At 46.6% G+C, this 17,950-nt stretch overlaps 1 pseudogene; it reads left to right on the top strand.

The window, feature by feature from the left end:
- Positions 1–1,399: 1,399 nt before the first annotated feature.
- On the top strand, positions 1,400–17,950 carry LOC147272352 (uncharacterized; annotated as a pseudogene).

Genomic DNA, 17,950 nt, shown 5'->3' with positions numbered 1-17,950 from the left:
TGACTCCAGGATAGGGAAACGATCTCCAGAGCTCTTTATTCTTTCCTGTTAATCTGAATAAATTCTTTTGAACCAACTGGAAGGTGTCCTCTCCAGATTTGGAACAGCACAATATAGACTCTGTGGGTCCTGATTGATTAATGATGACTTGTTGAAAAATTCCTACAGAGAACCTTGGTGACCCTGACTTGATATGAAGGAAGGACATCGGTAACTCGGTCGATTGAGGACCACCTCGAGTGACTTTGGACTTCTCAATTCTCTGGCGCGCCACGTGAAATAAGGTAAGCAGTCACCTGTTGAATCGAAGTACTGCCATTGGACAATCCAAATTAAGAGAATTGTGAAGACCACAGTCATTCATAGTGAATTGGACACATCAAAGATTAACAGAAAAGAAATGATCAAAGATCGAAGAGAGGGTTCGTCTTTGAATTAATCAGAGAGAGGGTCCGATTTAAAATACTGGAGTGAGGGTCCAATATAGTGACATAAACGGCGCTAGTGGGTGCAAGGCCCGGGGCAATAGAGTCCCCCGAATATTTGAATTGGACAGCGGTAAATTGGCGCTACGGGCTTGGCAGGCTTAAGTGTCGGAGTCCATTGAGTTAATAACTCATAAAGAAGTCACAGAAGAATAACAGAAGTAAAAGACGTCCAAAAAAAAAATATATATATATATATATATATACGGGCACGGGGATTTGTGTAGGTGGTTTCTGAGGCATCCAAAACAGACGAAGTGGGAAGAATAAGTAATGAGACTGTTGCAGTGAGTATCATCCGCCCCTCAGTGAAATCGAGTGGTAGAAGCTTGTTGGGAAAACTGCAACCTCTCTGATTAAAATTACTTACCCAGTCTGTGTGTCTCTGGGGTCTGTGGGAATTTTGGGATTGGTGAGGAGTCAGTAAAATTCTCAGACCTATGTTTCCTCATCGCACTATCTTGGGATAGTGTAGAAGCATATGAGGAAAAATAACTGAGGAGGACAAGATCCACTGACACCTCTAGAAGTGTGTGTGGCCACATTTGAACTGTGTTGTGTGATTCTAATTGTGAAAGACCATGGCAAACAATGATAAACTTAACTGTGAACAGTGGGAGGTGTGGTGGAAAGGCCTAATATCGCAGGCGATATCTGGCTATTGTGGTGATGACAAGGGAAAGAAAACATTGAGACAGAACATTGATGAATACACGAAACAATGTAAAGGACAGAAGTGGTGGGGAGTCGGTGGACTCCAGTGTATCAGGGACAGATTGTGTGTGGATGAGAAGGCGGTGTATGATGAAGTGATGGATCATGACAAAGTGAAACCCGGCAGATTGAGCCGGAAGAAGCATGCTAAAGCAGGTCAGAAGAAAGACGAGTGGAGAGCAATGTTGCATTTGATGGCCATGGCAGCTGGAACCAGGTGTCACATACAGACGCTGAAAGGGACGCAGGAGAAACCTCCTCCGTACTCAGGTCCATCGGCACCTCCAGCGCCTGCGGCAGTGTTGCAGATGCCTGTTATCTCGGTGAAGGGAGATGTACAGGTGGAGTTTGAGGAAGAGGAGGATGAGGCCTCCGGTGGACAGGGACAGTCAGAATACAATGATGTGAGAGAGCAGTTAGAAGAAGCTAGAAGGAGACTAGAAGAAGAGAGACTGAGAAATGAAGGTGGAAACAGAGAAAGTAGAGAGGACAGGGAGAAGAGAGAGAGAGATGAGCAAGCATATAGAGACACAGAAGAAGAATATGGTGGTGGACTACTAGAGAATAATGGTGACAAACCACAGAAGGACAAAACTGACCATGACGCAGCTGACAAACCCGCCCCTACGAAGAAGAAAAGCAGATCTACAGCAGAACCCAGACTGTTTGTAAACCCCCTACTGAGACCTGAGCCCCCTAAAAAGTGTGCAAAGCCCAGTACTGATGAAAGATGGATGTCAGTCAGAAAACTACGGACAAGAACAGGAGTAGAATATCACTCGCCTCACTCCAGAGGATGGGATCCCAGAGAGATGTTACCTGATAGACCTCCACTGACACCAAAACCACGTGATAAAGATCACAAGTCTATGCCAGGAAAACTGAAATGTGACATTGTGTTTGAGCGCGAAGACTCTGATGATGACGAGCCAACACAAAAAAGCCGTCCACCCAGTAGAGCACCCAGTAGACCAGGAAGCCGTTCTGCTAGCCCTGTGTCTGATCACACACGCAGTAAATCTACAGGCGGGAGTAGCAAAACAACGACGTTCGCTATGCCGCTGATACAACAACCGGGGGGTGGGGAAGTGATATACAAGCCGTGTCCACTCGCTGACAGAGACATGTTGGTTAGACGCCTCCCCAGTTTATGGGATGAGGGTGCAGGACCCTGGCTGACAAAGTTACACTCCCTGACAGCGGGGACTACACTCTCCATAGGGGACATGAGAGCCCTGGTAGGAGCGTCTACTTCAGTATCGCGTGTACTAGACATCGACACAGAAGCTGACACTAACGGTGCACCTGATAACATGCCTTACACACAAATAGCGAGAGTGTGGGGAAATGCGCTGAGAAGGGCGTTTCCACCCTCATGCAAAGCCCCTCTCACGGTGTTTTCCAGACAGCCTGGTGAGTCTCCCTCCTCCTTCATAAACAGATGCGAGGATGAGTGGGAGAACAGAACAGGTGAAAGACCAAATCATTCCCCACTAGCAGCCACTCAGTTTAAAATGGCTCTGTTAACAGGAGTGTCACAGGAGGTGCGCAGTGAGATGGAAAATGATCCTCATTGCAGTGGAGATAACTTGGCACAGTGGTGCAGAGTGTTTACTCACAGACTCAGACAGGAAGACAGCGACTTAGCTAAATCTAATAAAGAATTAGAGGACTTGAAGATGCAACTGACTAAACTCCAACTAGCACAAGCTAGAGAACAAGCAACCGGTGCTAAGAAATCTGCCAAAGCAGAGAAACAGATGGTGCAACAGCAGGCCGCACCTGCACCACCGGCACCAGTAATGCCTGCACCTGTGGTACCAGCCTTACCGTACTATCCACTGCAGTACCAGTGGGCTCCACCTGGACCCCAGCCTCAGTACTATCAGGCCCCTCTCCAACGAGGAGGAGGCAGAGGGCGTGGTTACTCTCAACAGAGAGGAGGAGGCAGTGGTCGGGGAGGTGGGAACGGTAACCAGGGGCCGCCGCAGGGGGAGGGATGTTATGTCTGCGGGGCACTAGATCATTGGGCACGACACTGTCCTAACAAACCTCCATTCCAGAGGGGACGTGGGCGTGGTCAGGGAGGACCACCACAGGACCATCAGGCACCACAACAACACCTGACTCCACAACAATACCAGATGCCTCAGTGGGAAAGGGAGGACTGGTACCTGCCGCCACAATAGGGGTGCCCAGTTCCAACAGCAGGGGGATTGGCTGACCTCCTGTTAAGAGTGAGAGTAGAGGGAGTAGCTGTTGACATGCTGGTGGACACAGGAGCAAAATATTCTACTATAAATCACAGCCTCCCAGAAGCTCTTATCTCTGACAGAAAAGTGGAACTAGAGGGTTTTAATGGACAGCCAACTGTCATCCCATTTACCCACCCCCTCCTAACAGCAGTCAGTGAACAAACTTTGCAGCATCGGTTTGTGTACTCTCCATCCTGTCCTATTCCCCTGATGGGAAGAGACTTGTTGACTAAATGCAATGCTTCTATTTTGTGTGGTGAAACGGGACTGGAAATATCTTTCACTGATGGAATAAAGATGACACCTACCAACTCGGTGCTGACCTCCTCAGTGACTGGACAATGGTTGATGCATGAACCTGAAGTTAAAGAGAATGTGAACGCTACCATCTACTGGGCGGAACTGTGTCTAGATGAACCTGGTCCCCAAAGTCTGATGACTCTTTTCCATCAATGCCGCCCATGGATTAACTCCATGCACCCCTATGATCCTCCTACTGATCCGTATCATTGTACTCTCCTCTATGATCGATATCAGACTAATGAGGTATATGAAGAGGCGTTTGGTCAAGTGAATGGTTCACACTGGATGCTGCAGTCAGATTGTATATATGTAAATAAAACAGGAGTGACAGCCCATGTGATGTTGACCCCCGAACAAGATGAATGGTTTGGAGATACCTCAGTCCCACTTATCTCACTGTTGGTGGGAGTTAGAGTGGATGCTCAGGATCTCGGACCAATGACCAAAGCGGCCCATTTAGCGACCGACTGGAAACAGACGCAGGTGGAAGGCTTAACATATTCAGCCTCCCTAGAGACTTATCGCATCACTCATCACACTGTGACCCCATCGGTGTTGCAACAGTGTGAGTTGACAAGACAACATGGACGTGAAAATTCAGATAGTGACATGACTACAGAACTCCTCAGTACCATATCACCTTCGGTGTGGTCAGAAGGAAAAACAGATGTAGGACACTGTGACCCTGAAACACCAGTAACATTTGAAGTGTCACCCGGACCGCCCGTTTGGATATCACAATATCCACCTAAGCCCGGTGCTGTCGGGCCCATCACTCAGATTATCAAGTACCTTGAACAAACAGGTGTTCTGGAGGCTTCCACCTCTACTTGGAACACTCCTATTCTACCTGTAGGGAAACCCAACGGAGATTGGAGAATGGCTCATGACTTGAGAGCTGATAATGCACGTGTAATCACGCCTCCTATCCCGGTTCCAAATCCGCACACTGCCCTGTCTCAACTATCTCCAACACAACACTTTTTCACAGTGATTGATCTAGCAAACGCATTCTTTTCAATACCTCTGCCAGTTGAACTGCACAAGTACTTTGCATTCACGTGGAACGGACACAGATATCAGTACACAGTTCTACCTCAGGGATTCTCTCTCTCTCACCTGGCCTGTTCAATCGTGCGCTACATGAACATTTATCTGAAACCCTCCACCTCCCGCCAGGTTGCATGTTATTACAGTATGTAGACGATCTTCTCATTGCCACACCCACTGAATCTGAGTGTCTACACGCCACCCAGGCATGCCTGAAATCCCTAGCCTTCGGGAACTTTAAAGCGTCAAAATCCAAATTACAATGTGCGCACTCCCAAGTAACATTTTTGGGAAGGCTAGTCGCCGGTAACGCCACTTCCATTTCTGCAGAGCATCATAACACCATTCTGAGATATCCCAAGCTTCAAACAGTTCGTGACATGATGTCATTTCTGGGCCTTACAGGCTACAGCCGTCATCATATTAGTGACTACACCCACAAGACAACCCCGCTTCGCCGATTAATTATAAACAAGGACTGAAGAACAGATTTAATCCCTTGGTGTGGACACCAGAAGCAGAGGACTCATTTGTTCAAGTGAAACAAGAACTAGAAACAGCAGCCGCTCTTACAGCACCAAATTACTCTCAGACTTTTTACCTTGATGTTTCTGAAAAAGGCAACACCACGAATGGTGTTCTTTTCCAGAAAACAGGGGGTGGTAGGCGAGCTGTGTTAAAGTATTTGAGTGTAGCATTAGACACAGTCGAAACCAAACAACCACCTTGCGTAAGATACGCAGCAGGATTGGCTAAATTACTACACAAAAGTGAACATCTCATAGCAGGACACCCATGTACAATCTTGACCTCTCATGGAGTTGTGGGGTTGGTATCCTCTGAGGCATTCACTCTGACAGGAACAACACAGTCCAGAATAGAGAAAGCTCTGTTGGCACCTAATTTGACTTACACCCACGAGGGGCTAAATATGGCAGATCACATGACAGAAGGGGAACCGCACGAGTGTGCCCGAGAGCCATACAAGACTCGAAACTGAGAGAGGACCTGACGGCAACACCTAATCATGACGCCACATGCACATTGTTTTCTGATGGATGTTGTTTTAGAAAACAGGATGGTTCACTCTCCGCAGCATGGGCGGTAGTGAAACTATCTGCAGATGGAACTTATGAAACCCTAGCAACAGGGCAAGTGATAGACGGCCCCTCAGCACAGAAGGCAGAAATTGTGGGACTCACTGAGGCATGCAAATTAGGGAAGGGACAGAGAGTGAACATATACACGGACTCAGCATATGCGGTTAACGCAACACATGTGCAACTCCCAGAATGGAAAGAGGAGGCTACTGCACCTCCACAGGCACACCAATCAGATATGAGACCATGATGAGAGAATTAGAGGAAGCACTCATGCTCCCGGAAACGGCTGCAGTAGTGAAGTGCAAGGGACATGATACAAGCAGAACTATGGTGGCTAAGGGAAATCAAGCTGCAGATATGGCTGCAAAGCAAGCAGCAGGGTATTCCCAGACATACCAAATGATGACAACAGAGACCAACATGACCGACCTGAAACCCAGACGGATCAGTGACCAGAGCATTAGATAGACTGAGGGCGTTGTCGATAGAATTAAAGGAACATTCAGGAATTGATGATCCATTCAGAGGCTGGCTTGAAAATATGTTGGGCAAATGGTCAGGAATGATTACGAGTGTTCTCTCTGGCATCTTGGTTGCATTTGCATTATTGATTATTGTTGGTTGTTGTTGTATCCCACTAATCAGATCTATGCGTGAGCGTGTGATTTCAGCAGCAGTGAAGAAGAAAGTTAATATGCAGAATGGGCCTCCGCCAGCATACCAGATGCTGTCCACCACTGAACCCTCAGCGCCTCCCCTGGATGAGGATGGACCTGAGCTCGTCTGGGTAGATGAGTACACTGATGAGACCCCACAATTGGATGATCAGCTATAAATTTATCCAGCTGAAAAAGTGAGCACTTAATTGTGCTCAACAGGGGGAAATGTAGATACATTTATTCATATATTTGCTTTAACTGTAGATTAAGCCATACATATATATTTGCTTAAACTGTAGTTAAATTTATACATATATTCACTTAAAATAGAGTGCAGGAAACACAAGGCAGTGAAGCACAGAGACAAGAGCTGAGAGATTTCATTGGACTAGCCCAATGTCCTTCAAGAAAATCAACCAATGGGCCGCGTTTTGCGTCTCCGATACCGTTACGGTCGATTAAAAACTATGCACTTAAAAAAAAAAATTATGACAGTTATGGGCCGGCCCAAAGATGTGCATCGGCCCACCGGGCATTGCCCGGTATGCCAGATGGCCAGTCCAGCCCTGGGTGTGACTGTGAGAGTGAATGGTTGTCTGTCTCTATGTGTTGGTCCTGTGATGGACTGGTGACCTGTCCAGGGTGAACCCCACCTCTCGCCAGTAGATGCTGGGATAGGATCCAGCCCCCTGTGAACCTTAATCGAAAGATAATATATATAATAATAAGCAGAAGACAATGAATAATAGCATAGCATATCATATCATATCATATCATATCATATCATATATCATGACAGGACTCATGAATTCATCCAAACCTCACATTTCTTCAACAACCTTCCTGCTTGCTAGAACATTCAAGGGTGCAATGAGCTTCAGGAACTCCTCAATGCCTCATTTTCAACAGTGGCCGGTGGCTGCATGTCGACCACAGCCTCATCCACTGCTTGCTTGTTAGGAACTGCAAGAAAAGAGGAAATCTTTTGTGAAAAGCTTAGTAAAGGACTGTCATTTTTACAAACAATATTACCAAGTCACACAAAGCCTTTAGTGCGTCGTAAACTTTGTTTGGAAACTCCAATTTTTGGTGAGAATTTCAACACAGCTGGGGACTCACAGGAGGATCTGCCAATTTTTCATTGCCATGCTGAGCTCCAGAACGCCCCCCTGTTTGATCAGTCAGACTCCCTCTGGATTATTAAAGTTTGAACTACTTGGCCTGGAAGGCAACTCCACTAGTGACCTGAACCCCCCCCCCCCCCCAAATGGTATGGCAGAGATTAGAAGGATGCTATGGGTTAGCTGAGATGATAGTCATCAAAGGAGTTAGAGGAGGTTCCTAAGATCTCAAACAAAGATGATGTGTCAGTGTTGAGAGTTGTCTAAGGGAGTTCAAAACACCAGTGCTTCAGCTCCCAAGTAAGGAAAGCCCACACTCCATTCTATTCAGTGGCTTCAGATGCTTCCAATCATGGCACAGCAAAGCTCTTCCCGTTGTCTCTGAGATATTGGCTTCTGGCTTCTTTGTCTTTGATCTCTGAATTCTGTCTTTGATCTCTGTGTTCTAAGCATTGATCTCTTGCTCATCCCCTGTACTCTGGTGCAGGGATGAGGTCATGGATCTGATCTGGGAGCAGTCCTGATGTTAAATGCTGTGATGAAGGACAGTGTGGTGGCAAAATGGGTCAAATTTAAATTTTCAACAGTTTAACGTTGTCAGGACTCCAACCTGAGCAGGGAGACCCCAATGGATTTCTAGTCCATTGCCTTCACCACTCAACCACAACAACCACATTCAGACACATTTGTAGGAGACTGAAATTCAACAATTCATCTTCATGTCGGCACAGTCAAATATTTTTGACCTCTCTCAAAGACAAACTATTTGTGTGTGTGTGTGTGTCAGTGTTTTGACTGAGCAGTGAAGAAGACGACCTTTTGACTCCATTTTCTTTGTTGCTCTTCTATCAGTTTCTCAGTTTCATTCATCAAATGAAGCAGCTTTGACAGGTTTACTTCTCTTGTGTGTTAACAACTTTGGTCTTTAAACTCCTGACAAACTCACCACGTCACACATTTGGTGAATTAAAGCAACAAATAATAACATCATGATGATTCGGGTTCGGGGGGCACGGCCTGGAGGCAGAGTGGCCGTCTAGCAGAGTTGCAGGTTCAGTTCTCACTTCAACTGGTGACCATGTTGAAGTGTCCTTGAGCAAGACACTGAGCCCCTCATTGCTCCTGATGACCAGCATCCAAGACCAGCAAGCTTTTGATTGGCTCTGATTCTCTGAAGCAAAATCCAACACAGGAAACAGAAACTCTTGAGGTTGTCTCACATTTTATAAAGAAACTCAGCACAGGACAGTGATAGGAGGCTTGTTTCCTTGATGTGGGCTTCACCTCCACTGCTGTCCACATTTAAATGCTGGCTGATGCTGGTCCCCTGTTGAATCCTGGACCAGACCAGGGAACTTCAGACCTTCAGTCTAACGCTGTTCCAGCATTGGATGAAAGAGACTGGTGCTCTCATCTTCTTCAACATTGACTTGTTCTATCAGGACAAGAGAATCTGAGCTTGGATGTCATTTAGCAGTCAAAGGCTTGTTCAACTGGTAAACATCAGCTGGTGTTCACTCTGATGATGTAGCGATGGTCTGGATTCTTCCTTCTGGAGCACCAAGCTGCTGGGAAGAAGCCTGATGATGTCAGAGTTGTGTTCAGTGGCTCCTGCTGGGTCCATTTCTGACAAATGGGCTCCAAAGAGTTCAGCTGTTTGAAAGGCTCAGAGAAAGCAGCACATCATGGTGGTCAGGAGACGAAGTGGCCGAGTGGTTAAGGTGATGGACTGCTGATCCATTGAGCTCTGCAGGCGTGGGTTCCAATCCCATCCTCGTCGTAGGAGACTTTGGTTTCTGCTCCTAGATTCTGGAATGACTCTGAACTGTGAGGCTTTTCAAGAGGAGATTCCTGCAGCATCAGAGAGCTGCAGTTCCAGGACCCCACAGCACCACCTACTGAATTGGATGATAAAATACATTTCTGGGACCTTAGTTTTTTGGTGACAGCGCCACCTATCAAATTAAATTATAGCAAAATACTCCTTTCTAACTATAGTATAAAAAGTTTATTCCACAAAAAATACTACTTCCTGTCCTTTTGTTTCTAACTACTGTATAAAAGGTTTATTCCAGATCCACCAAAATACTTTCTAATTTATAGTTTTAAAGGTTCGTTCCACCAAAATACTTTCTAATTTATAGTTTTAAAGGTTCGTTCCACCAAAATACTTTCTAATTTATAGTTTTAAAGGTTTGTTCCACCAAAATACTGCTTCCTGTCCAACTTCTCAGTTTTAAAGGTTCATTCAGTTGAGGGCTCTGGTTCTGTGTGAGGGGTTGAGGGTCGATATGGGATGATGAGGAAAATTTCATGTCACGATGGTCCTGCTAAAGTAACTGAGAGTCATGATATCAAACAATGTCATCAAAATATGCTTGAACTCTTAAAATGGCAATAAAATCTACTGGAATCATTTTACCACAAACACTTTTATAGTGTTTTTGTGAGCATCATTTTTCAAACATTATAACATAAACTTTAAAAAGGGTCCATTCACTAACACTCTTACTTGAAGGTAGTCACTGATATCAGTAAATAGCTGATAAAGATTTGTGTTCATGTTTTAATTCTCTACTCTGACCTGTGCTGAGACACTGGACCAGAGAGGAAGACCTGCTCAGCCTCCTGCATGGACCAGTTCTGCAGCTCAGTGATGACGACGAGGGATTCAGCATTGAGTTCATTTTTAAACTTTTTGGAGGAAACAACTGTAAATTAACCAGCAGTTACTGGTGATGCTTCACAGTTTCCAAGCTCAAACAGCCTCCTGCTTGTTGGACTCACAATTTCCAAAAAATGTAGACATCAAAAGTCAAATCATGTTTTTGTTTGGTTTTGTGTTGTTTTGTTTTTTACTGGAGGAAAACTTCAAATTGTGATGATGTGTCTGACTTAGAAACTGAACCCCCAAAAATCAAAAAGTCTCTTTCTTCTGTGTCGTGATCTCTGAGCTGATCATGATTGATCTCATCAATAATCCTTGGCAGCCGACCAGTCACACACAGCCCCCCCCCCACACACACACACACTGAGACATGCAGCAGCTCACAGTAACTGCCTCAGTCACACAGCAGATAGACTCCTTTCTATATCAAGATAAGCAGTAGAAAATAGATGGAAGTGATGATGAACTGATGAACAGGTGATTTGTCCAAAAGTCAACATCAGATTCATTTCCAATCTGTGGAAGCAGTTTCATCTTGAGGTTCCAGGTAAGAACAGCCAGCTGTGGGCTGACACACATCTCTTCAGGAGCACTTCTATGCTCCAAACTTGCCAGGTTGAATTGTGTCTGTATTCTGAGGGCAGCAGGAGGACGGAGGAGTGAGGACACACACATTTGGAACTGAGAGCAGCTGTGTGTGGGATTTCCCCTCCAAAGATAAAACCAGCTCCTTCATGCTGGCTATGAAGGTTCACAGTCACACTGACCCTGCTACAAATACTTTGATATGCAACAGACTGGTTTCTCTTCTGGTAGTTTGTTATCAACTGTTGTCACATTTAAGGATCACTTTAGACTAGAGGGTGTCCTCTTCAGATTTTGAACGGCGCAATATAGACTCTGTGGGTCCTTCTGATTGATTAATGATGACCTGGTGAAAAATTCCTACAGTCATCGGTAGGAGCAGAGCTGATGAGGAGAAATCAACTCCAGATGTTCCCAGACGAGGAAAACCTGCTCTTCCTCGCTGGTTCACCTCTGGAACAGAATCTCCAACAGACGCGCGAACCAGAGGGAGGAAACCACGGCGTTTCACTGCTTTAGATTTAGAATCTCACGCCAAGCCGGAGAAGCAGGTCCTGAATCAGTCACGTGGTCACTGCCGACTGGCGAGGCTTCGGACGTCACCACATACGTCATCAATACGCGCTTGACAAAACGAGAAGAAGACGCGGGAAGCTTTGAACACAACAAGGAAAGAAGGAGAAGTCCGTGAACCCCCGGCCTCGGTCTTTGTCTCGTGAAGGCTGAGTGGCGCCGGTAGAACCTCAACATGTGCGCCGCGCAGCTGCTGCGGGTGTCGGTCCAGGAGCGGATCCTCGCCGCCGCTGAAGACTTCCTGCTGCAGCTGGGAGAAGGAGACTCAGCGGCTGGAGTCCCGGTGCTGAGAGCGCTGCTCACCGAGCGGCTGGCGGCGGCCGCGGAGCAGATCGTGGCTCTGCTGGAGGAAACCGTGGCGGAGTACGAGCGGGAGAACCGCCGGCAGAGGTTGCTGCTCGATGCCGTGCTGAAGCCCCGAGTCAGGCTGGACAGAGCAGGTGAGTCCCCCAGGGACCTGCTGGGCCCCTCATTCAGCCCAGGAAGTGGAGCTGCAGCAGGGCCGGTTCTAGACAGGCATTTGTAAGGGGGCACATGGTGGCGACTGAGGCGGGAAAGGGTGTGATGGTGTTGGGGAGGGGGGGTAGGTGGTTCTCTGGATCACTGTTGTTGTCATGTAATTGGATTGCACTTTGTCAGACCTTCACCCTCAGACCGGTCCAACCTGGTCCCACATGAAGGCTAAAGCCCAGTTCACTCCAAGATTTTAGGCGTCAGTGACTTCCCTCCCCCAATCAGGCTGAGGCATTAATGACCACCACACTACAGTAATGAGGGTGAACGGATCCAAGACAGTGGACTGGGAGGTCGCATGTGAAGTCGGTGACAAAAAGTGGACACCAGCACTGCTGGATATCAGGACTTGTGGCAGTGACGTAAACGGAGCTGCAGCCAATGACAGCAGACATGGGAGCTCTGGCAGTGGGGGAGTGACGCAGAGCCAACAACAACAATGAGGAGGGGCATGGATTCTATGAAGGGTTCACCACATCCTTGGACACAGGATTTTTGGCTCCATGGTAGCGCACTAAGGACCTGGAGGGCTGCGTTCTGCTCCGCCTCCATGTTTACAATGAAAGGGGCGTGTGCTGCGCCCAAGAGTTTCCTGGTCAGCCGTGCAGTTGGCCACGCCTCCTGACGGGGAAAATCCTTAGTCTGAACACTCCTGTGCGCCAACAAATCTTGTAGTGTGAACAGCAGCCTGATTGAGCGTCGATGGTGTGAACAGCAGGGCCTGTCGCTAACAAAAAGTAGCGTAGTTTGAACAGGGCTTTAGCTTCTGCTGGTGGAACTCTGAGGGTCCCTGAGGCCCCAAACCCCTGACCAGGAGGAGGTGGCAGTCCCTCGGGGCCAAATGAAAAAGAAAACTAAAAATATATCTCTCATCAGATGACAACAACTAAGTCTTGACATCTGCCTTCATTGGATGGCCTGCATCAAATATATTCAAACCAACAAGAACACTCGTCACTGTTGCCAATAGCAACAAAACTAAAAAGGGTCGGCCAGGTTCTTAAAGAGAAATCCCTTCACCAAGTCTTGAAAACCAAAACTGATCACTAGAAAATAGATCAATGACATAGAACATCCATCCAGATCTTGAGAACCAACAACAGAAATGATCTGAACTGGACGGTCTAATTCTGAGATCAACTTACAAAATAAAGTCAGAATTATAAGAGCTCTCAATGTAGCTGATATTTACCAAACTGAAGGGTTGGCGTTGTTTTAAACCTCTTGTTTGTCTTCTTGTCCTGTTCTCAGCTTCTTGTTTGGAGCACCTGAACAGCTCCACTCTCCTTTCTCACCAATCCACTCCTCAACAACAGCCTCCTGTTTCCCTTTGCAAACTCTAACAAACCTCCATATCCAAGTCATTTGTTCTGGACTTCTCATGGCCCAAGTTGACCAAAGTCCTCTTTCTTTGATGGATCATGGTGTGATGATGGGGGGTTCAGATCTGTGACAAAGCAGAGAGGGAACTCTCCCAAGATGCTGAGACGCATCAATGACAGGGCACGGAGGGAAAGAGAGGAGGTGAACCTTTCCTCTCATTGGTGCCTTTTCCAGTGGATTCTTCAGCTTCTGCAGTAAATCTGGTCCACATTCAGTTTGTGGCTCATCTGTTACTTTCTGAAGGGAGAGAGAGAGAAAGAGAAACGTCATTCTGAGTGCAACCCAACGCAGCAAAAAGCTGTGCTGGAACCTGACGGGCTACGTCCTGGCTTGTTAGGGTCCAAGCAGTGATTGATGTTGATGGAGGCAGTGGGGTTGGGAGGGTGTGTGTGTGTGTGTGTGTGTGTGTGTGTGTGTGTGTGTGTGTGTGTGTGTGTGTGTGTGTGTGTGCTGCATGTCACGAGAACATACACACACACAGCGGTGTGACAGAGAGATGAGAGGAAGCTGACACTGTATCACGCACCTTTTTCAGCAGATTTTTCTGCTCCTGCAGATCATTTTGTCAACTCTTAATCCGGTAATGTTGGGAGTCCATCAGGATTTGTGGGGTTTTTTTTCAACTTCGAAAATTTTGTGGAAAAATCCCAGAGGCAAACTCCACCTTCAGGAGCCAGAAAGAAGGATTGGATTGTTTTTCTGAAGGCAAAGGTGGTCCAATCCCATCCATGATCCCAGACCTGCTCAGTGCCCCCTCAGATAAAGATGGTGGATCAAATCAACAACAACAAGTCAGTAAAAGTCAAAGAGCAGGCAGCACAATGTTGTTGGGACTTGTTCTGATGATCGAGCTCCATTCTACCACCATCATGGATCAGAGACATGAGGAAAGCTATGGAGCAGCTGAAGGTGGTTGCTGCCAGCTGAAGACCACCAGACACATCAGGACACACGTGTCAGCAGTCTCTCTGTGTCCTGCAGCAAGTCACATGATATCCAAATGAGTCCCGTCAGAATGAACCAATGTTACAGTCGATTTAGGGGACAAAATCCAAAGGCAAACCTCCTGCAGACACCAGTGAAGCTCTGTTGTTTCATTTCAATGCAGTTTCAGTCCAGATCAGTGAGTCCAGAGCTGCTAGCTTGACAGCTAAACACGGAGCATCACAACACTCAGCAGGACCCTGGCTGGAGTCGTTCTGCCAGCTTGAAGTGACGTCACTCATGCAGCTCTTTGAGTGTCTCACTGGTTCAGACCTCCAGTGCTCCAACATGAACAGGAACCTTGAAGACCATCAACCATTCATCAACAGTACAGAACAATGAGAGGACTTTCCACTTCCAAATGAAAGGCCATCACACTGTTACTACTACAATATTACAGTATTAGAGGTTTTAGAAAGTTCACCACATTAAGAGTAACAAGTGATATCATAGGCATTGACTCAGCTACCTGTAGAATACAAATGCAGAGCCAGAAAACCTGGAGAGAACTCACGTAGGAACAGGGAGAACATGCAGACTCAACACAGAAAGATCCTGTGCGTGAGCCGGGGCTAGAACCCAGAACCTTGCTGTGAGGCAACAGGTTGAACCACTGCACCACTGTGCCTCCTATAATGGAAACTATACAGGCCTATTGAAAAATTATTTTGTTCGCTGCCCACCTGGCCTGGGCTGGACCGGCCATCAAGAATTGTCCCACTTTTCCCAGTGGCCAGGACGTCCCTGGACCCCACACACTGACCAGGACACTGGGAGGCAGTACTCCCGCTAATGCTAGCCAGCAAGTGTCTCTGGTCTTGTTGTGTCCATAATCTGGGTCCTTGTGTTCTGACTGAGCAGGAGTGGAACAACATGGAAGTGTTTAATAGTTGATGGTGATTTGGTGTTTTTAGAACCGTGAAACTTCACCAGGCTCAGGACCTGCTGGGTGCCATCTTGGCTGCTTCCTAATCAACATGTAGGTGGCGGCGTCAGGTTTCTGGGATGCATCCCTGCCGCCGCCATCTTGCTCAGGCCCTCCAACGTGTTCACTGGATTGCTACTGCTTTTGGGTATTTGTGTGGAAGAGAAACACCAATACTAAGTAACAGGGGTGGAATCTTTGACTCTCTCACGATTCGATTCTGATTTTTGGGGCTACGATTCGATTCAAAATCGATTTTCGATTCAAAACGATTTTATTCTTAATGATTTCCGCTTCAATCTGTAGGTGTGCAAAGGATCCTCATGATCTGCTCCAGTCTGCTTTGCAAGACAGAGCAATGGGGAGATGAAAGTGTCTTTTCACATTTATTCAGTTTTACATTGTAAGGAAAAGGCCTTTCCAAAAACGGTGTGTGGACCACAATTGCTACTCTAAGTAGCTGCTATAAAATAAGTTGGAACAAAGTAAAGTGCTTCTGTAGAATAAAAATCATACAGTTGAACACAATGCATTTTCATTGGAACAGAACTGCAGCTACAAAAAGGACGTGGACAGCCAGCGCGTTTGTTTTATTTTTGATTTTTTAAAATCGATTTTGGAACATTTTACATCGATTCTGAATCTTACGAAATTAGAATCGCGATTCTTATGTGAATCGATTTTTTTTTTTTTTCGGCACACCCCTACTAAGTAACATGGAGTAACACTTCATAGGTGATACATTACTTTAGAGTTCTGTGCACATGCAGCACACAACAGGCTGTGTGTGTGTGTGTGTGTCTGTCTGTTTGTCTGTCTGTCTGTCTGTCTGTCTGTCTGTCTGTCTGTCTGTCTGTACTTGGCTCTTTTCCCAGATGTCTCCTGTTGTTGCTGGGTGGGCTGACATGTTTAGTACAGGTCACAATGATCCAGCACTCACCTGTGGTTCTAGTGATTTAACTCTCTTTCTCCTGCAGGATCACATTGTAGAAATTAACATTCCGACTAGTGGATGTGATCATGAACGGACAAAAACATACACAACGACACAACGTTGATCCAAGCATCTGAAGCTAGCGCTTCTATTCCCAGTTTGCTGACTGGTCGTCAGTAGCAGGATGTCTCTTTTCATTGAGTTGATTTCTGTTTCTGTCTGTTGCTCCACTGTTTCAGAGTCAAATGAAGAGATTCTGATGTTGCTGTTTGTGTCCTGCAGATGTGGAGGAGCTGCTGGTGATGAAAGAAGAGGTTCCCCCTGAGCTGCAGGACCCAGAGCCCCCCCACATTAAAGAGGAGTGGGAGGAGCTCTGGACCAGTGAGGAGGGAGCGCAGCTTCAAGGGCAGGAGGAGGCTGATATCACCACGTTCCCCTTCACTCTGGTCCCTGTGAAGAGTGAAGGGGACGAAGAGAAACCTCAGTTCCCACAGCTTCACCAGAGTCTAACTGAAGAGAACTTGAAAGAAGAGTCTCTGAGCAGCAGCCCAGTTCATCCTCTGAAAACAGAAGCTGATGGAGAAGAGAGTGGAGGACCAGAACCAGAACCAGCCAGCAAGGTAGATCCAGATCCACTTGTACAACCCCAGACTGAAGACCAGATGTCAGACTCTTCTGAAGCTGAGACTGAAGTCAGTGAGGATGATTGGGTCAGACCTGATAACACAGCCTCCTCTGAGCACAAGGAACCATTTGGCTCAAGGAGGAATTTGCTTCAGAAATTGAACCCAGGACAGGAAGGGACTCATTGCAGCTCAAAAGATCAAAAAGTACAGACTGAAAGAGAATCAGAGATCATCACGAACGTGACCTTTGGTCCTTCTGAATCTGAGACAGAAGTCAGTGAGGTTGAGCGTCCTTTTAGGTGCTCAACATGCAGTAAAGGTTTTAGTTATAGAAGTGGTTTAGGTACACACATGAGAACACACAGTGGGGAGAAACCATTCCCCTGCTCAGTTTGTGGCAAAAGATTCTCAGTAAAGGGACATTTGAAATCACACATGAGAACACACACAGGGGAGAAACCTTTCCCGTGCTCAGTTTGTGGCAAAAGATTCTCAGTAAAGGGACTTCTGAAAGAACACATGAGAACACACACAGGGGAGAAACCGTTCCCTTGCTCACTGTGGCAAAAGATTCTCAGCGAAGGGACATCTGAACAAACACATGAGAACACACACAGGGGAGAAACCGTTCCCTTGCTCTGATTGTGGCAAAAGATTCTCAGAGAAGGAACAACTGAAAACACACATTAGAACGCATACTGGAGAGAAACCATTCCACTGCTCAGTGTGTGGCAAAAGTTTCTCAGTTAGGGAACGTCTGAAAACACACACGAGGACACATACTGGGGAGAAACCATTCCCCTGCTCAGTTTGTAGCAAAAGATTCTCTGTAGAGGGACATCTGAAATCACACATGAGAACACACACTGGTGAGAAACCATTCTCCTGCTCAGTTTGTGGAAAAAGATTTTCACAAAAGGGAAATCTAGCATCTCACATGAGAACGCACACATGGGAGAAACCATTCTCCTGCTCAATTTGCAGCAAGAAATATTCAAAAAATGGAAATCTCAAAAGACACATGAGAACACACATTGGGGAGAAACCATTTGCCCCGCCCTGTCTCTGA

The sequence above is a fragment of the Aulostomus chinensis genome, chromosome 1 (genome assembly GCF_037954235.1).
Source record: "Aulostomus chinensis isolate RoL2024-O1b breed Wild chromosome 1, RoL_Achi_v1.0, whole genome shotgun sequence".
Lineage (NCBI taxonomy): Eukaryota > Metazoa > Chordata > Actinopteri > Syngnathiformes > Aulostomidae > Aulostomus > Aulostomus chinensis.
The sequence above is the reverse complement of the archived record's forward strand: the minus strand, read 5'-3'. Positions and strand labels throughout refer to the sequence as shown.